The sequence below is a fragment of the Haemaphysalis longicornis genome, unplaced genomic scaffold (genome assembly GCF_048455015.1).
Source record: "Haemaphysalis longicornis isolate Haplotype H1 unplaced genomic scaffold, Haemaphysalis longicornis Haplotype H1 scaffold_8, whole genome shotgun sequence".
Taxonomy (NCBI): domain Eukaryota; kingdom Metazoa; phylum Arthropoda; class Arachnida; order Ixodida; family Ixodidae; genus Haemaphysalis; species Haemaphysalis longicornis.
Window position 1 is genome coordinate 100,251,937 of NW_027526445.1, and position 21,668 is coordinate 100,273,604.

The 21,668-nt window shown below is 43.7% G+C and overlaps 1 protein-coding gene across 2 annotated transcripts in view; it reads right to left on the bottom strand.

Moving 5' to 3' along the window:
- Positions 1-21,668, bottom strand: part of LOC144150070 (sulfotransferase 1C2-like) — a 50,309-nt gene that overhangs the window by 15,379 nt on the left and 13,262 nt on the right. The window contains exon 2 of one of the 2 annotated variants that reach the window (XM_077681872.1): positions 3,268-3,426. The exons of the other annotated variant lie outside the window; for it this stretch is intronic. The gene's annotated coding sequence lies outside the window, so the exon portion shown is untranslated. The remainder of the gene's footprint in view (positions 1-3,267; positions 3,427-21,668) is intronic. 2 annotated transcript variants of the gene reach the window in all.

Sequence of the window (21,668 nt, forward strand, 5' to 3'; positions counted from 1 at the left end):
TCTCAACTCCGACCGCGCGAAGCGTTTTTATTTCCTTGCAGTTGGTTGCCGAAGTTACTGTTCCTCATCACTGTTAACCCGCACCCCTCGGGTCTCTGGGGTAGTCCTGTGGTTAGGCTGCACATTCACGGCGTAAAGTCCCGGGGGCGATTTCTGGCAACTCCGTAACCACAACTTGTTCCTGGGGCTACGGGTTTTTTTGTCTACGACTGACCGATTTGTGTCGGCCTAAAGAACTCTGCCGTTAAAAACCCCGAAACCCAGGAACAGTGCACGCAGATCGGAGAAGAAGGAAGGGGTATAGAAGACGTTCTGCTTACTTATATAATGGCCCCATGTGAGAGAGTGAGTACATCGGCAAAGCATGGCTTCGTTTATTTTTATTTGCTTTGGGGAACGGGCGTGTCGTCCCAGTACGTCCAGGCTCACATCCACTTTAGCAACGCGACGGCCGTAACGTGGCGCCACGTAAACAAAGGAGCCTAAGGATGAGCGGCTCCCCTGGTCGGGATTGAACCTGGGTCAATCGTTTTACGAAGACGAGGTCGATCCCATAGCTCTACACAGGTACACGTTACCCATATGCAAACTGCTCGGATGATTTTTGCGCTGCACCATTGCAAAGGGGCTGTCGTTCGTAGGCCTCAACTTAGCCGACAACAATATGAAATTAGGAAAAAGCTCCAATTACGCATTATTTGCGACGACTTCAAGCAAACGCAGTGCAGTGTCCCTTTATAAAAATGCCCATTTAGGGGCTGCGGTGCTGTCTTTTGAGCACTTGTGGTATCAATACCACGCTTATAATAAAACCAGTCAACTGGGGGCACCACAGCCACTCTGGCGAGCCGCGGCTCCGCCCTTGACAGCTTTCACGCTGGCTGGAGCTGCTTTAGTTTTTTGGATACATGGCAAAAGTAGCAGAGAAAACACACTGAAGAAAGCCAAAGATTGTCGAAGCGACGGGCTGTACCGTAAAATCCGGTATGCCTCGTCGGTGTCTGGAAATGTTTCCCAGGTGTTTGTTTTTTTATTTTTGCATGGTTTTATGTTTTGTAATTGGCCTGCTGCGTGCGAACTTAGACCTGAGGTCAAGGGTATGGCACAATATTTGCATTGGTGGAGTTTCTTCGTTGGAAATTTCGGAGTAACAAAGGATATTCTCCCTTTACGAGTAACAAAGGATATTCTCCCTTTAGGAGACGAGTTCCAGGCAAACGCGGCTTCAAGCAACTCCTTATACCATACCTTTCATACGTGACGAAGACCTAGAATTGAATTTGTGCAACCTGTTGTTTTGTGCATCACTTCGTAGCATTTGAAGGGGCCAGTTTCCCTGCTAACTACGAGAGTCCCTATTTGGTTATACGGTGTTTAAACTTCCATTTCCCGGTTTTTAATGGTGCCTAATTTAGATTGCTCAGAACATCGTAGAGTGCCCCTTACCTGCACTATCCTGTGGGCTGTCACATCAGCATGTTTCATAATGGCTTAACCAGCAAAGCGGCGGCCGCGTAACGTTCCCGAAAGTACCAGTTGCGCAAATGGGCCCCAATTTTCCAAAACAGGAGTTTTGCCTTTATTTTTTTATTAATTCCGTGTTCCCCAAAATAATAATAAAAAAAAAATCCGCAGAACGAAACCCGCTCCAGCCAAGCTATGGCAGGTTAACAGCCAATAAAAAAAATAAAAAGGAACGATAAAAAGTAAGGTTTTGCCTTACGTTATTCTGCAAGCAGTGTGCACAACTGTCGTTTTGCGTTGTTTTGTAGCCATTCAGCTCCCCCATAGCATCCGTCAAGCGGGCCACACTGTTGCTGTCTCCTTTAGTAGACGAGTTCCAGATTTTTCAGCTACATATGTGCGGAACCGCCCTTCAGCACATGCGTTAATTACTTTCTGCCCACTCATTCTGGTTTCCTCAAGCCCTTTCATAATTATCTTTGCGTGCAGGCTTTTATTATTTTTTAGTTTTTTTCTATCTTTATATTTCCGTCAAGCATTTATTCATCGATCTGTCGTTATTTTTGTCAACCAAAAGGAGCCTAATATTTTCACATTCTACGAATAATAAGAGCTGCGTAATCAACGTTAGCAACGTCATATTTCTGATTGGCTCCACCCCCCTAGTACACCTCAATTGCAACCGATGTTTGTCTACGCGAGCAGTACTATAATACAAACTGGGTTACATTTTCCTATACCCCTATAGTTTCCTCGTAAGTTTTGGAATGAAGAAACGGCGTCTCAGCCAACTCCATCAGCCTTCATCTTAAGCTGTATATACATTTGGAAGCCACATCCGAAAGCCTTGGCACCGAGCCAACATTCAGCGCAGTTGAATGTACCGGACAATGCAGAAAATGTTATCGCGCGGTGTTTTGGATCGTAAGTTCTATTTATAGCAATATCCACGTGGGACTTTTTTCGGTGACCTATAGAGTAGTGTGACCAGAGAGAACTCACATTCTGCAGTAGCCACCTTCTCGCTTGAGATTTTTAAGCTCGGTGTTAGCATCATAAACTCCTTAACAGGAAGACACGACTGGCGATAAATATGCTTCTAAGGTGAGCTAAGCATCAACTGTTAGCTGTATCGATGTATACTTCCACGTACATGCTACGATTAGCGGTTTTCCACCACATTCTTGAAAAATAATTAGGAATGCACAAAACGATTGGGACGTAATCTAAATTAAAAGCCAACTACAAAACATTTTTTCGCATTGGTTATGTTACTTGTTTTTTGCATGTTATATTTCATTTCTCCATTTTTGAACGATCACCTCCTTCCCTGAAAGTGCAATACCTCGTAGGCAACTGAGTTTTCAAGTATTTATTAGTGACATAGTCTCTCCCTTCGCACAGCGTTCGTCAGAGCAGTCCTCATTCTTTGGTCCAAAGCGGGACTTTTTAAATTTTTACAAGTAATATCGGCCGTAGGGATGTCCGTCATGTAGATATAAACCACCACCTGCTGCAATAGACTATCTGACTAAGTTTTTCAGGTAGGGCAAAAAATTTGGGAGTGTTTTGGGCACTACATATGGCCTAATCGCCTGACGAAGACACCGCCGCAAATGCATCATAGTTAATGCGATAGGTTCTATTGCGGCGTCTCATATTAAACGAGACGGCAGGGCACATATTTGCGATAACAAACGAATTACCGTCGGCTAGTTGTGTTGTAGAGGAGCATGTTACCTGACCCCGAAATAAGGGCATGAATATCAGAAACAATTGACACGATCAGGAAATCCGGCTCACCTTAGCCTAGACCAGTGGGCTCGGCGACACGTCAAGGACGGAGGGCGCTAACATGCGACGCCTGTTTTCGTGCAGATGACCGCCACCCGATCTGCCCCGCCTCGCCTCCTCCTCTGTGTCACGTTCCAATTACGCCACCGTTTTGACGCAGACACCTCACTGTCAGGATAAAAGCACGTACGTCGCTCATAGTCCCACCCGTGGGCTCCGCAACACGTCAAGGATTGTGGACGCTTACCTGAGACTCCTGTTTTTTGTGCGGGTAACAAAGCGTTACTCCGTATTCGCCACACCAACACGCTGTTACGCTTTGATAGTGTTGCGAAGCCCATGGTATTGTATGGATGCCATGTATCAATACTGCTGCTATTTTTTTTAATTTGCTGATTCTTTCCGGAGCTATAAAAGAGAATACAGGTACTACTACACGTTCCGCTTCCTCCCAAACTCCTGGTGATATCTTGGCAGATCTTGACAAAATTACATTAAATCAAGACTCTATTATGAAAGTAATGAAAGCCATCCAAACTACACTGTCCTACAATGTGATTTTTTTTTACAATAATAAACAACAGCTTGCTATAATAAAAAAAAAGAATATGCCGCCATAGGCACACTAGGCAAACTTCGAGGTCTTTCATTCAGTCACTGTTGAAAATTCGGAACAAGTATCGGAAAATGCCGTCTTGACGATTCAAAAGTTCGTGCCCGATGAAACAACCTTATAGTTTATGGACACACTGTCGGAACGCGAAAACGGGGCCCTGTCCTAGGAACCAATCATAAATCTCTGCAAACATACGCTCAATGTAATGCTCTACCCACGTGATATTGACAGTGCACATAGACTACGACCATTTCAGCCTAGCAAAAATAGGCCGGAAATTGCAAATTTCACGCATTTCAAAGATAAAGACCGTATTCTTCCTAACCCGAATAAGCTGAAAATACTACGTGCAGCATATCCCAGGATTACTCTTCCAACACGGTTTGATACACAAGCAGCTGATTACATTTGGCAAATCCCAGTTCCGACCCTATAAACTTGCATACCGAAAATTAACGATCGATAAGGTCACTTAAATTTTTATCCGACTATGGAAACAGAAGTGCCACGTGACCGTTAGCTATCTACTAAATTGCCTGCGCAGTATATTGTACGCTATAGTTCACTCATTTATACTAACATTAGGACACTACTGCCCAAACGCGATGAGTTGCACAGCCTATTTCAAGCAAGCTACTGTAACTTCATCACGTTAACCGAAAACGTGGCTTAAAGCATCTACCCCGTAATCTACATTGCTTCCTCTGTTCATCAACTTCTATATTTTCCGTTGATATCGCAAAAACAAGCGGTGGGTGCATTGTTAATCGCCGCTCATCACAGTTTACAATGCTGCGCTGTCGACATTCTGTCGAATCTTGAAGTAATCTTTACGTACTACGAAGCTGCCGTTCCACCTGTTACCACTGGCGTCCTCTACTGCCCCCTGATTGCGACCTCTCTTTCGCTGGCGTGCATCATGATGCTCTACAACTATTCACGTCATCCTCGGATAAAGCCCCTCTCCCACTTCTGGGCGATTTTAACTTTCCTGTGATAACTTGATCTGATCTAGCAATTACGATGTCGAAGGAGAACAATGAAACTGACTTGATAGATGTTTACGTACTTTCACCGTTTCCTAAATAATTAGCTCTCCAGCATGAACGACTCTTAATTCATCAGGTTACTATATATATTTCTACAGATCCACCCAGGTAAAGTTTCGTCGGTTTCTAGTCCGAGCAGCATGAGTGACCATGCCGTTATTCATCCCGCTTTCCAATGCAACTTGCCCAACGGAAAAAAAAGTAAAGAAAAACCATAACCCTACACGACAAAGCATAATATAAGGTACGAAGGATGAACTAGCTTATTTTTATCATTGGTGCCTCGTGGATTTTTTCAAAACGTTCGGTTGACGAAAACTGGACGCTCTTCAAAAACAAAATGCAGCAATTAATAAACATGTACATTACCACAATTACCATTACAGAATGGCCTGCTTCGCCACGGTACAATAATATTTTAAAACGGCTTAGCAACTAAAATAAAAGCCAATTCCGGTCAGCCAAAAACCAAATTCCAATCACGCTTAGGGAAAATATCATCAGACGGAATAAACTTTGCGCATCCATGATCTCGGACGCTAAGCGAACGTTCTTTTCGTCCACCCACCAGACGTGCTACCCACAAACACCAAAAAGTCTTCGAACACCATAAACCGAACCCATGCTAAACCGATCGTGTTATTAGATCTACAAAACATTCCAATCCGGCAGTTCAATGTCCCCGAAACACTGAAATCTACGTTTTGCTCAGTGCACACCGATGAACTTTACAATATATTTCCATGTGTGCCCAGCGTATTCACAAGTGTGCCGGCCATGATTACCCTATTTTGCCCAGTGTCATTTTCGAACCAAATGGCATCATCCAAAGTCATTCATCCCTTAAATTGACTTCGTCAGCTGGTATTGACTGTATAAATAGTAAAGTTTTGAACAACACCAAATATCTCTCTGCTGTCAAATTGTCGCACGTCTTCCAGCAATCGCTGCCATCTGGAGGGGTGCCACGGGACTGGAAGATTGGCAAGGTCATCCCAATACCCGAGAAAGGTATGTCATCCTCAACTTCAAACTACCGCCCAATATCAAATAGATGCGTGTACTGTAAAAAATGGAACACATAATGTATTCTCAAGCAGTCAAATTCCATGTCTCTCTAAACCCAGTCAGCACGGATTTCAGAAATGCCTGTACAGTGAAACACAACCAGCGCTCTTTATGAACGACATCAGGTCAAGTATCGATTACAATATTCCTGTAGACGCCCCTTTCCTAGATTTCGAAAAAGCTTTCGATAATGTACCCCATGGACGCCTTTTTTTACCTTCGCGTTTATTCATTGCCCAGCAGTTCTAGAATGGATAAAAAACAATTTTGTCAAACTGTTTTGTCAAACATTTACTCCAGCTAGATATCATCTACCAGGCGTGCCGTCCTTTGAGGTGTACCGCAGGGTACGGCGCTTGGTCCCCTTGTATTTTTAATTTCTTAACTGCCTTCCTACCAATATATCGTCCCAAATCCGTCTTTTCGGTAATGACTGCATGTTTATCGTCCTACTAACTGCCCTGACGACTCCCACATCTTTCATAATGATCTGATAAAAATTAAAACCTGGTGCAAAAATTGCTTCATGACTGTGAACATTAGGAAAACATCCGTAGTTTTTTTTCACAGCAGGAAATCCCACCCGTCTCTTTCATACTTTTTTCTGGTTCTGAAATTCCCCCGTGAATTCCTACTAATATTAGATGTAAACATTACACCAGATCTTCATTGGTCGTCCCCCATAACAAACATTTCTAACGAAGCAAAGAAAGTTCTTGGATACCTCAGAAGAAATGTAGGACTCGCTCCCCGTTCTGTTAAACTTTTCGCATATCTAACACAAGTCCGTTCGAAACTGGAATACGCTTGCGCCGTCTGGGACCCACACCTACGCAATTCATCCAGAAGACTATAATCTGTCCAAAATAGAGCATCTAGGTTTATATATTTAGATTACTCGCGCCACTCAAGCGTTACTAAATTAAAGATCAAAGCCCATTTTCCCAACCTTGAACTGAGACGCAAAGCCGCTACATTAGTTTTCTTTTATAAATATTGTCGCTCACTGTTCCGACGCATCTGTTATCCTGCCCGCGCATCGCATATCTTCCCGCACTAACCACCACAACAGAGTTTACCTTTCGCATGCCCGTACAACTGCTCACATTCGATCATTCTTTGTTCAGAAGGCGAAGAATTGGAGTGACCTTCCGCCTCACGTCGTGCACCTCTCCAGCCCCATTTTTTTTCAAAAGGCACATCGCAGAAACCCTGTATAAAATGCCCACCCCTCACGTAACACTCCGCCCTGGTGTGCTTGAGGTATACTAATTAAACTAATAAATAAATAAGGCCACGATGCTGTGTAACACTTACATATGGTTGCATTTATTCAGACACGGTTGCAAAATATCGTACGCTGATTTTGGAAGGTATGGATAGGCCTCCAGGTATATTTGTAGAGCTACGGGAGAGGCCTGCCCCCTGCAGTGGGCGCAGACAGGCTGATGATACAGTGGGATAAGTTGAGCGTAGACCTCTCTATACAGCGCATTAGAGAAAGAAATGCGATGAAATCGTGCATAGTACCGACACCCACACAAAGTATATCCACACAAGCACAACCTGTCATTTGATGCTTAATTGTTCGTTGATAGGCTCCTTGTTAAACTAAGTTCGCCGCTGGGCAATGGAAAAATGTAAACCATAGGTTTAACCGAATCCTGAGCAAGGCAGGGCACTCAGAACACGGGAAGGCCCGACATTCTACGGGGTAACCAACTGAGAAGATTTGGGAGAAAGAGTGTAGTTATACATAGACTCCTGAATAAACCCTTCACCACCTCTTCCTAAAAAACGTTGAGAGAAGTGTGGAAGCTTTATCCCACCAAAAAACGTCAAACGTGCGTCAAGTACTCCGCCGAATCCGCGCCGGCCTTCGCTGAACATGCGTCCTATCAATCTGCAAACCTTAAAATGTCTAAATCTAAAACGAAGAACCAGCCCATACGACCAATTTTCGCGTACTAGGTAGATGCATCTCCGAACAATCTTATTTTATGCGGATACGTGGTATATGATGTAAAGTTATACTATTGTACTCTTTTCTTTTTATCGGTGTGTGCATTGCCTCATCTAGAACCGTTCGTTTTTCGCGAGTTTCACCTAAAGGTTTTCACCCAATGGAAACCCCATGTCACGGACACACCGTGGGTCCGACATTCGTGCATATAACGTGGCAGTGATATATGAAACGCTGCAACTCTGAGGAAGCTTAAAGGAAAATAATTGGAAGCAAGCCATCGGCAAAAACAGATAGCCTTTACTCAGAGAAAAGCAAAGTAACATTACGTACAACATGAACGTGATAATAAAGGAAGTAGAACGATTCTACAGCTGACTGTACGACGGCGACGTTATACCAGTCGAAACTACTAAGACTACAAGCTTAACTTGCGGTGTCACACGAATAACTAACCAGGAAGTAGGAAATGCTCTCCAAGGCATGAAAAGCAGGAATGCTGCAAGTCACGATGGCATAACCGGGGATCTTTTGAAGGAGGGAGGAGATATTTTGCTGAAAAATCTTGATGCAGTATTTTCGAAATGCTTGTGGAATCAAAGAGTGCTATAGCCTGGAAAAGGTCAACATTATTCCCATTCCAAAAAAGGTAGATACAAAGGGCGTTAAAAATAACGGAGCAATCAGCCTTCTCTGATGTTTAATAGCTGTGGACCAAAGTTATAGTTAGCCACGTAGGTGAAAACTTGAATTCCCAACAACCGCGAGGGCAGGCTGAGTTTAGGAAGGGGTACTCAACCATGCATCACATCCATGGTGTCAAAAAGGTGAAGGAAGAATGCGAAGAATATACTAAACCCCTTTATGTGGAAGTTATAGATTATGAGAAAGCGTTAGACTGAGTGCGCAAATCAACCGAGCAAAAAGCATTAGAGAACGGGGATATAAGAGACCTACATGCGACTTCAAGACGGCATATATAAAGGATGTACGGGCAGGATAACTCCTCACAAGAAAAGCTGTAAATTCCCGATCCGACAGGGAGCAAGACAGGGAGACGAGATTTCGCAAAAATGGTTCATAGCATGACTGGAGGGGGTATTCAGAAAGCTTGACTGGGAAAACACAGGATTAAGGATAAGTGGAGGATACGTGAGTCATTTGAGGTTTGCAGTCGACATAGCCTTGCAGAGGAAGACTGCAGAACAGCTGCGAAAAATGCTTGAGCAACTACAATCACAAAGCACAGCCATAGTGCTAAAAATAACTTTGAATAAGTCTACAGTATTGAGCATGCCAACAGCACCCTCTTTAACTTAGAAAACGCAACGCTAGAAGAGTAAATGATTGTGATTACTTTGAAGAAATGGTTAGTGCTGACCCAAACCAATAGGGATAAATCCGGCGGAGAATAGATATCTGCTGGGGAGCACTCAGCAAGGACTCCAATATAATGAAATTTAAGCTATCTACATCACTCAAATGAAAAATATACAACCAGCGTATATTTCGGGTAATGACATAGGAAGTGTGAACTTGTGCCTTACTACGCAATTGGAAAGCAAGCTTAAATGGGCTGACCTGGCCATGGAACGAATAATGTTAGGACTAATACTTAGGGACAGGAAACGAAATTCCTGGATCGGGGAGCCAACTAGATTAGTCATAGGTGAAGTAAAGAATAAGATAATTGACTTTGGCTAGCCATGTAGTGAGATGAAGCGAAAACAAGTGGACAATTAGGATATTGGAGTGGATACCAGGAGACACATATGGAAGAAGGATAGGCCGGTAACACGACGGAAGGGATCAAATCGGGAATTTTTTGTGGCCAACAGTGGACTCGAGCAGCGGAGCACAGCAACGGTTGAAAGTGAAAGGGAGAGGCCTTCGCCCTACAATGCGATTGAGTAGGCTATTATTGATGATGGTTATTTCGGTCGACAAATCGGTATATGGAAAATGCATGTGTTTTTTATGCTATCGGTGCAAATAAGAAATATTTTGCATTAAGTGTTTAAACGGTTTCCCACCAGTGCTCCTATGTACACTTCAATGGAGGATAAGGGTATCTGGTATACTATACCTGGATTTGCTTATGAATGTTTGATTATTAGGGCAGCATAGGACACAAGAAATTCTACCTATGGAAATTTCCATTCACGCATCAAATCCAGGGATCGCAAGCCCATTTTCAGTGACGCCGAGGTAGATTTCACATATGATATGAGAGATCGAGATAATCTTGAAACTCTTCTACCCTTACGAATACAGTGGAATATGCGTAAAGCAAACCTTGATGTCGCCAAATTGTAGAGAGATGCCCGAATTATGACTTCAACGGAAACATCCCTTGCTACCCCTTCCGTGCATCTAGTTTCTTTTGACAGCATTGGTTTGACTGCGCCTGGTCTTTGACCGCCAGTTACTCTCGCATGGGCGTTCGTGCTTGTACGATAATTTTGCGTGCTTTGCGTGCTTCCCGGAGTTGTGTTTCTTTGTTCGCTGTACCTTTTGTAATGTGCATTCCCATCTTGCTTTCACTTTCACTATCAGAGCTTACCACTTTAAATATTGGAGACAACGTGGCCAACCATTTGCGATGAGGCTATGAAATCGAGGTCGGCACTTCCACTACACTACTAGTCCTCGTAACCAATTTTTGTAGGCTAAATGTTCTCTCTATCGCACGGCAACTTCAATATCGTGGTTGTAACCAAGGCCTAGTTTGCGAACAAAAAAATGCTGAGTTTGCGTAATATACGGAGAGTGGTTGTATACCTTCCATTTAGTAGGACAAGAAGCGCGCTTTCTGGCTGCACCCCGTTGCACGCCGTTAGTGTGCCTCAAAGGGTGCTTTGCGGAGAAGCAATGCTGCATTTGTGGTCTATATTAGGCAAATTTTCACCGCTTTACACGTTCTACAAACACAAATTAGCTGCATTTTTTTTAATTGTTGACGGTGATCAAGGAAAAAAGTATGGGAGTAGCGTAGCGTATAGTTTCAACTCAACAAAATAACGAACTTTGAAAATTTGACAATAAGCTCATGGTCGAGCGGTTATGGCAGTGCGTGGAATTACATGTATAAATGCCGTTTTGGCCTATCGGAAGGGGCGCACGAAGGGTATTTAATTATACAGATTTATCAGCGTGCTTTATGTTTTATGAGAGATTTTATTACACCCATCAATCCCAAAGGCTTCAGATGGCGGGCTGTATATCCGGCTAACTGCGCCGTAAGTTCAGCTGTGCAGAGTAGTGGCGGCCACAAAGTTCCAAGTAAAAGTCAATGTGAGTTTTATTTCTATCGCCAAAAACGACGACGCGGATAGGCGCGGGAAAAAAAGTGAAAAAAAAGTAGAAGCAACATCACATAAAACTTACAGAAAAAAAACTGACAGAGGTAAAGATAAGAAAATATGTAAGCACAGCATTACAAATGAAGAGAGAAGAGAGATAATGCACTTCTAAAATCAACTAGTGAACATTTTTCAGTCATTCCACGCTTTGACAACAGCCGATTAAAAAGGATTGGTAGGTTGTGCGAACAACCTACTGATTGTCCGAACATTGTACGAGAGAAAGGAATGTGCCAAATTCCTTTTTTTTGCGAAAAGAATATTCTGAGAAGTTTGGTTTGAGGCAGGGCATTACAAGAAAAAAAGAGAGTGTTTTAGATGCGAAGCATTTCGTGCTCGGGGCTGTGTCCCTCCCTCCCTCGTCACCCCACTGCGCTTGCCTGGCCAGGCACCGCTGATGATGATTGTGGCAGGACGCCCCTAGGTATCGGCCAACCAAATAATATTTCTTTTGCTTGAGCTGGCCCTCGTTGCCCTCTTTAGAAGAAATTTGTCATGGTGCTTAATTTCGCGATAGCCACGTTGTACCAGCGGCCCAGCCGATGATGCGCGAGGTAGTCGTAATCAGGCGTGCCCATGTCTTAGAACTCTGGCTGTCACCAACCTCTCTTACTCGCGGGGGTTGCTCGCGACAGGTCCGCCTTCCTGGAACACTGCCGGACTCAAAAACCATCTTCCTGAGTGGGAAAGAAGCGTGGAGTCTGGCCGTGCCTGGACTTAGTTGTTGTTATTGTAGTTGTTGTGACAAGGAAAACCTCGGAGAGGGGTGGGAATAACTAGGGAAAATGTATAATTAGCGGATGTAACGGTTTAATAGTTATAATAGCGTAAATCGAAATAAATTGTAGTGCGGTATTTTTATAAATACAAAATAAAGAAATAATAAATAAATAAATACATAAATAATACAAAAGAAATACAAAAGTAAAAAATATTACAAACAACTAAAGAAAAAAATTGTATTTTCAAACATCTATAACAAAGAATGAAATAAAAAGCCGGAAAATAATGGCGGAAACACAAATAAAAAATAACAAGAAACAGGCCAACTGTGTTACGCCATGCATTTGCATTTGCGCAAAAATGCGTACTAAAATGAAGCGATGGTTTACTGACAGTTTTTGTTACAGAAGGCGATACACCACTTCAGCAAGATGCAACAAATTTAAACAAAGAGCCAACGTAAGGTTTTGTGGAATCATTTTGGCCGATGAGGTGCCCGAGACCATTTGTTCCGGGGCCATAAGTTCCATATAGGAACCATAAGTTTTTACGGCAAGCAAATCAGCCAAGGCGTATGGGCGGTGTTCACTACGGTATAATGCATTCTTAATGATATTTGCTGAAAATAAAAGAAGCAACTAGACCGAAAGAAAAAAACAGCGTTCTTTTGTTAAAGCCCAGTTTGTATTTCTCGCGTTCGGTTTTCTGACTGCCTTGATGGTAGTTCGCGTCGCAGCTGACAGATGGCGCCACCAGTCCACGGCGCGCGCGCCGCTCGTGGGACCTTGTTCTCGGCGGTTGCACTCGGTCTTGCAAGAGGTAGCGTCAAACATCCCCCTCGCGAGGGGCACGATCAAATGCAGAGCATTTCCGGGGGCGCACGACGTTAAGTAGTTTGCGTTATGTTAATGTTGTTGCACTTGTGGCAACTACTGACGAGAGAGCGCTCGTCAGCAGTAATTTGAACGAGTCAAGGATATAAGGCGCGTTCCTAGCCTCCCATTCTGTGTCGGCTTTGTGGCGCAGTGGATAGAGCACCATGTACATTGCGTTCCGCCCGCAGGGTCGATGGATCGAAACCTGGCGCCGGATAGTATTTTCTTTTATATAGTGTAGGGGGAGGGGTACGGACAACGACGGTGCGGACTACGACGGGACAACGCGGGTGACATCGTGAGTCACTGGAATGCTCTGCAATTAATACATCACGAGATAGCTTCGCGTTCAACCACTGTCGTCATCTTCCCGTAGGGGAACCCTGAGTAGTATGCGAGGCATGAGTTCGGATGGAACCAACAGCCCCGTCAGCGTTTGGGCTGACGCAAGTACAAGCAACAGCATCAACCAGATGCGAAGCATCTCTTACTCGGTGCTGTGTCCCTCCCTCCCTCGTCTTTGTCCGCCGTCCGCACTACCACTGCGCATGCCTGGCCAGGCACCGCTGATGATGATTGTGGCCGGACGCCCCTAGGAATTGGCCAACCAAAGAATACATCGCGAGATAGCTTCGCGCTCAACCACCGTCGTCACCTTCACGTAGGGGAACACTGAGTACGACACCCCCACTGCGCATGCCAGGCATGCGCAGTGGGGGTGTCGTACTCAGGGTTCCCCTACGTGAAGGTGACGACGGTGCTGGCCAGGCACCGCTGATGATGATTGTGGCAGAATGCCCGTAGGGATTAGCGAACCAAACAATCGGTCACGAGATATCAGTACACGGCATCGAGATACTCTCTGCGCTGCATTTGGTACCACCGCAAACAACCGACGACCATCTGGGGACGTGCATCAACCTCGTCTTTAGTAACTTCAAGATGGAACGGTTACTGCAGCATCCGTTGACAGTACACTTCACCGACCACAAAGCCGTCATACTCAAGGCCAAACGACAAGCACATGTACACGTTACATACGTTGTCTAAATAAGGAGACAAGAAGACACTCGCTCATACCGCCTACCACGTCTCTCATTACTCTAACACACACATACCCACAAACCCTCAATAAATTACGCCATCTTCCCGTGCAGAACCATGAGGAGGATGTGAAGCATCATGGGGGTTCACACTACCTTCCCATTCGTGCTCCGATAAATGAAACAACATAAAGGCCACACAATGGAACCTACACGGAACCCCCATGATGCTTCCCCGCGGGAAGATGGTGTAATTTTTTTATACATCGCTTGTATTTTACGGGTGAATAATATTCACACACCGTATTATTCGGTGTTATGTAGAAACGAGTTAACCATTCATCAGTGGGAGCAAGGTATCCTACGTATGAAATGTATGGCTTCCTTGTTTTTTATTATTTGTTTAAGTGGTTAATATTTGTTTTAGAAAACTCGGTTATAAATGAACAATTTTATATGCTCTGGCAGAAAACACCTAAAATTTCGCGAATATTCTGGTGCACTTTGCAAATTACCGAGTATGAACGGAAGCCCATTTCCCAACTCATGGTCTCATTGAAAAATGCTCTCAAGGTTTTCATGGTGTCTACAAACTCTACGTGTGAATTTCCTATGTGTATACATATATCGGGTTAAATAGGAAATTGTCTTCTACTCAAAAGAATAGCTTTCGTTTTTTGTGCGTTTAAAAGTAATGAGTTTGCTTTACCCCGAACTTAAACTTTCGCGAGAACATTGTTTATAAGAGGAACCAAAGATTGGGTGGAGCTACGTGTGAAAAACAAACTTGCATCGTCTGCATAAATTACAAACGTTGGCTTTCTGCCCAAAAAAGGTCGTTTATATATGTAAAAAAGACGTGACAATAAAACACTACCTTGTGGCACACCAGTAGTACTAGTTTTAAATAACGATGTATGTTGCCCCATTTTAACCCATTGTAGACGATGACTTAGATAAGATTTAAGATATTAGAGATGAGTGCCCCGTGTGCCATATTGTTATTGTTTCTTAAGTAAAGTATCATGGTTAAGGTGATCCAAAGCAATCCAAAAATCTCTAAAGATGCCGACACACAATTCTTTGTTTTCAAAGGCGCTAAGAATCATTACTTTCTGAGACAATAGAGCTGATTCAGTAGATTAAGCTCGCAAAAAAAACGACGTTGCGATGTGGATAACACTTTAAACCTGTTGCAAAACGTAACTAGCGTTTCTTCTCAAGAATTTTCTCGAGAACTTTTTGAAAATCCGGTAATAAAGAAATAGGTCTTTAACACGACAGCTTTTTTGTCTAAGGCTTTATATAATAAAACTAGCTTGGATTCTGACAAATGCTTAGCGATATTTCTAGTTTATAAGTCAAGGTTATATAACTTATCGCATTACCTATTGCGTAAGGACAGACTGTGGTGTGCAATTTGAAAGTCTTCTATAGCGGTACAGAAGCTGTTGGCAAAACAACAAATAATGTTGCATACTTCACTGCGCCATCGTTTTGTTCGAAAAATGTGCTATTATTTTTTCGCCGTATAGTATTGTAAGGAATATCAAACTGAAATTGGTATTGATAGTGTCTTAAAAGCGTATTAATTTTCTCTGCTAGTTACAAACCCTCAATATGTTCACACACAAAAAGAAGGTCTGTGACTAGAGATACAGATCGGGCGTGGTTTATTCATTTATAACCTTTTCTAAACTTCTGCGACATTGTCGCAGCATTCCGTCACAAACTGCACGTGCAGAAAGATTTTTTTTATTTTGGGGAAAACACGTGACTTTATAGGGACCGGAACCTGGAGTTTGCCGCGTGACACTAGCGCCATTTTTTGAACGTAGTGGCGGAAAACGGAAGGTAATGACGAAAAAAAAAAAAAAAAAACGTGCCGCAGCTGTGGGCGCGATGCCCACAGCAGCGGCACGTTGTTATTTTTATTATTTTTTTGAACGCGAGCACTGTCTTTTCTTGCCGCGAGTGTTTCCCCAGGCAGTGGGGCCCGAACGTTAATTACATAATTTAGGTTAATTACTTATTTATTGATTACTCAGATTGGCTTAACAGTCAAAGTGATGTCAATAGGGGTTGTGAGGTATCAAATTAAATGCCTCCATGAGGGGAATCACGTGGAAGAAATTAAAAATTGCTTCCTGGTAATAGTCACGAGATAATCACGTGAAGTCATAGACTGGGTTAGCACTGAAAGTGATGCCAGTGGGGCTTGTGAGGTACCAAATTAAAGGTCTCGATTAGGGGAATCACGTGGGAGAATTTAGAAATTGCTTACTGGTTATGGTCACGAGATAGTCCCGTGAGTGATAACTTGGATTAAAGGTCGAAGTGGTGCCACTAGGGCGTGTGAGCTATCAAAATAAAGGTCTCGATGAGGGGAATTACGTGGGAGAAATTAAAAACTGCTTCCTGGTAATAGTCATGAGATAGTCACGTGAGTCATAGATTGGGTTTAAAGTCAAAGTGATGCGACTAGGGCTTGTGAGGCATCAAATTAAAGGTCTCGATGAGGGGAATCATGGGGGACACATTACAAATCGCTTCCTGGTTATAGTAATGAGATAGTCACGTGAGTCATAGATTGGGTTAAAAGTCAAAGTGATGCGACTAGGGCTTGTGAGGTATCAAATAAATGTCTCGATGAGGGGAATTACGTGGGAGAAATTAAAAACTGCTTCCTGGTAATAGTCATGAGATAGTCACGTGAGTCATAGATTGGGTTAAAAGTCAAAGTGATGCCACTAGAGCTTGTGAGGTATCAAATTAAAGTTCTCGCGGAGGGGAATCATGGAGGACAAATTAGAAATAGCTTCCTGGTTATAGTGATGAGATCGTCACGTGAGTCATAGATTGGGTTAAAAGTCAAAGTATGTGACTAGGGCTTGTGAGGTATCAAATTAAAGGTCTCGATGAGGGGAATCATGGGGGACACATTAAAAATCGCTTCCTGGTTATAGTCATGAGACCGTCGCGTGAGTCAGAGATTGGGTTAAAAGTCAAATGATGTGACTAGGGCTTGTGAGGTATCAAATTAAAGTCTCGATGAGGGGAATTACATGGGAGAAATGAAAAAAATGATTCGTGGTTATAGTCATGAGATAGTCACGGAGTCATAAAATGGGTTAAAAGTCAAGGTGATGGCACTAGGGCTTGTGAGGTATCAAAATAAAGGTCTCGATGAGTGGAGTCTTGGGAGACAAATTAGAAATTGCATCCTTGTTATAGTCACGAGCTAGTCACGTAAGTCATAGATTGGGTTAAAAGTGAAAAGGGTGCCACTAGGGTTTGTGAGGTATCAAATTAAAGGTGTCGATCAGGAGAATTACGTGGGACAAATTAAATATTGCTTCCTGCTTATAGTCGTGAGATAGTGACGTGAGTCATAGATTTGGTTAAAAGTCAAAGTGATGCCCTAGAGCTGGTTATGGCCCTCCCGAATGTAAAAAGAAAGTTGCACATGCGACAAAGGGGCTGATGAGGTGTTGAAAATTGTGCTAGGAATGTGTGTTCGCGGTGGTAGTGAAAGCGACAATCCCATATCTGCACAAGATCCCTGCATCCCAAAATCAAAAGCTGGCCATGAGTCGTTCGGGGAAAATTCGTTTTTTAAGCTCACCGCGAGCAAACTTGTTCAGTTTGTGCTTCATTCAAACTCCCCTATTCTAAGGAAAGATTTTGTGCGTCTTCAATTTTACAGGGGACTTTCTGACCCGTTTCTGAATAAAAACAGAATGAGCTCTGCAGGCTAAGTGGTCGACGCAACTCCGGGGCTTCCGAATAGGACGTTATCTACCGGGGCCCCATCGCGAAAGGCAGCCACTGCTCTTACCGTACAATGGGCAGGATTCGTTTGCTTTCGCGAAAAAAAAAGGCTGTTTGGGTGTATTTTCACAAGCAATAAACACCTTTTCCTGTTTCGGCGTCAAGAAAACTATAAAGGAATGCCACAAACAAATGTTTTGAAAAGCTCATCAGCAGCCCTTTAAAAGCATGTCGAGCTTTTATATGTTTGGAATCGTGTTTTTTTTCTATTTTAGATATTTTTCTAAAAAAACATGAAAGGAAAATTTTTTTCACGCCCTTCACTATTGATGGAAACTTACAACTGTACTGAGGTGGCATCTCCTTGCAATTCGAAATGACGCTTTTGTCTTATATATAAAAAATAAATATATTCATTTGCTTGGTTTCGTTATTGATACTTTGTTACTTGTGGCTGATATGCCATGTGGAGCAATGTACGTAGCACCAACAAAATAATGTACCAGAATAGTAAGCATATCTATGGTGCTTTACGTTTTCATGGTAGTAAACAAATATACACATGACGCACCAGCGCGCTTCGGAAGCCGTTGTACATCCCCTGTCAGTCTTACAGCAGTAACTCAAAATAGCACCCGCTGCAGTGGCTCAGTTATGCTGCTGAGCCCAAGGACGTGGCTTTGATCCCGTTCGCGATCTCTGCTTTTCATATGGAGGAGAAAAAAGATGATCGTATGTCGAGATTTCTTCACGCGTTAAAGGTGCCCAGGTGCTGAAAAGTAATCCACAGCCCTCGTGGCCCAGGTGCACAGCCGTGGCGCGTAAACTCCCTTGATTTGAATTTAAAAAGGCCCTATATCTCCGTCCTTTGCTGCAAATACCATCGAAAGACAGTAGTCCCCTCCCAACCGAGCCTGTAAAACCCCCTTGTGTCCGCCCCACCCTGGTTTCTTCCGCTCCCCCTCCACCACCATAGATGCAGTGGAAGTTTGCTCAATTCGATCCGACTCTCCTGCGTTCTCTCCATCTGTTCAAAGCTCTTTTTTCTATGGCTCTTTGCCCCAAATAACAGCCCCCAAAAAAGCAACACACAGCGCCTGAAGAAAGCAAGCAGTGCTTGCTCCAAAGTAGTGGATAGGGAGAGTCGTGCTGCTAGGGGAAAAAAGAAACTCGAGCCACCATCGGGAAAAGAGTTGTCAATCTCGAAGCTAGGGAATTTGAAAGGCCGGTGAAGTAAAGGTTTCGGCCACGGTTAAAGGTTAATCTTAGGCTCTGAATTCTTTGTGACCCAGAAAGCTTTGGCGTGGCCAAGAATTGTTCTCTCTCATTGCGCGACGGCATCCATCGCCACTGCTACCGGCCTCCCAATCAGAGAGACGAACTAAGGTAAATGCTGTGCCCGAGGACGCGGGTTCGATTCCCGCCAGCGGTAGCCGTTTTCCTGATAGAAGAAACATCCCCCTCGCGAGGGGCACGATCAAATGCAGAGCATTTCCGGGGGCGCACGACGTGAAGTAGTTTGCGTTACGTTAATGTTGTTGCACTTGTGGCAACTGCTGACGAGAGAGCGCGGTGATGAGTGCATTCCAGCCTCGCCGACACCCGCCTTTATCATGCCACGATCGCGCCGAGAGGGCGCACCTGGGAGCGATGCGGACTACTACGGACGCCTAGAACCGGTGACATCGTGAGTTAAAGAAATGCTCTGCATTTAAAATATAATCTTTTCCAGCAGTCCCATGACGGCACCTGATTGCAGTGCTAGACTTTCCTGTAGTGAAATTCGTTATACACGACTTCTGCTCTAGAGAGTATGTTGCAAGCCACCGACGAAACGAGTAACGTCAGTCACGTGATCCGCCGTCCAGGATGACTGTCACCAAGAATACTCGTGGTGGCGGCACCCTTTTCTTACGTAATGCGCGGCGCAACAGCGCCATGATGCGCCCTGCAACACGTTTCGCACGGTTACTCTTTTAACGTGACAGCACTATACTGCCCTTTCTGCTCCTTAGGAGTGCAATGAATAAGTCGAGATGCATGTATTCAGATACCTGTTTGTGTTGTCTCGGTACAACTATTCCCAATTATCTGAATACTGGCACTACCATTTGTAAACTATTCCACCATGAAAATAAGGAAAGTTTAGGAGAGGATGTGACCACCTCTTTCGTGAAACCGGTAACGCAATCATAGGAGTGTTCACTTGTTTTTGTATTTTGAGCCCATTCTCCCTTTGGTTCCCCTTAAGTCGCTTCTCGCTTCGTTTTATTCAACTGTGCCTCTGAACCTGTGGAAGCAATTTGGTAGCTTCGGCAGCCACGAAAATCGATCGCTTGGATTGTTTTAGCTTGTGCAGCAAAACGACATATTGCCGCACTAGCGACGCCGCAGCTGCGAATTCGTTTGTAAATTCGCACCATATACAGCGGGCTTATGGCACCCTACTTGCAATTACGTTTACGGCAATAGATCCATTTTTGCCACATGTGTGGATCCAGAACATGAATACTCATCCGCCCACTTTCATTCCAATACCGTATGAATTCGAGGCGTAGACAAAGAAGTGGCTATGATTATCAATGTAACGATCGTCCTTCTGCAGCTCCACTAGACATCTTGTACCTCATCACATAGCTTGGCTTTCAGGCTCACTTCATTCGACTGTTACAGTATATATGCCAAAATACGAGTAACGGTTTTTGCAGTGGCTCAGAAAAATCTGACCGTATTTAGAAAGAACCCCGTACAAATATTTTCCGGGGTGGGCTGACAGCAGCGCATGTGAAGTTCTCACTGCGTTCGCTCCTCGCCCTTGTGTTACTTCACCATCGCGCCCCGCTTGGGCCAACTACATTATGCAGCGGCCAAGGCGAGCTGTGTGCAAGCCATGTATTGTCACGGAGTGTTCTGCGAAGGCCGCATTACTTTGGGTACACAAGCGGCTGTTATAGAAATGCTTCACCTTATTTTATTTTATGAGCAGTAGTATGGATTACGATCGAAATTGCGTAGCATATGTCATACAACTCACAGATGGCAGATCAAATGATCTTTCGAGCAAATGAAATTTGCTTTAAATGTCAATGTTTCAGCGCTACACGACAGCACCGAAGGACGTTTGAGGTGAATGATATTTAGCGGCGAACCCAGGTTCGGGAGCTCATTCAGCGGCGAATAGAGTGGCCTCGACAGCAGTGCCGCATCAACAGTGAAGAAAGCTCACTAATACACCACAAAAATACGGTTTCTAAAAGCTGTCAGCAAACATATTTCCATTCCATATTGTTTTTAAAATAAAGAAAGGCAAACAAGTACTATGTAAAGAGAAAATCGCGCCCAAAATGCGCGCTCTACCCTAATACGAATTTTTCGCGGACTTGTGTCGGCTTGTGATATCAACTGATGTCACCTAAACTGGTGATATTTCTAACTTTATTTAAAAATGTTCCTCTGTTATCTTTTAAAAAAAATAGCTTGTATGAAAACATTCTAGATCGAGATCTTTAATTTGATCCCCAAGCCCCAGTATCGTCACACTCACATTTAACCCAACCTATGACTCCCGTGACTATCTCATGAGTATAACTAGGAAGCAATTTTTAATTTGTAACACGTGATTCGCCTCATCGAGACCTTTAATTTGATACATCACAAGCCCTAGAGGAACCACTTTGACTTTTAACCCAATTTGTGACTCGCGTTACCATCTCATGACTATAACCAGGCAGCGACTTTTAATTTGTCCGTGATTCCCCACATCGAGACCTTTATTTTGATACCTCACGAGCCCCAGTGTCACCATTTTGACTTTTAACCCAATTTGTGACTCACGTGACTATCTCATGACTATAACAAGATAGGAACTTTTCATTTGTCCCACGTGATTCCCCTAATCGAGACCTTTCATTTGATACCTCTCAAGCCCTAGTGGCACCAT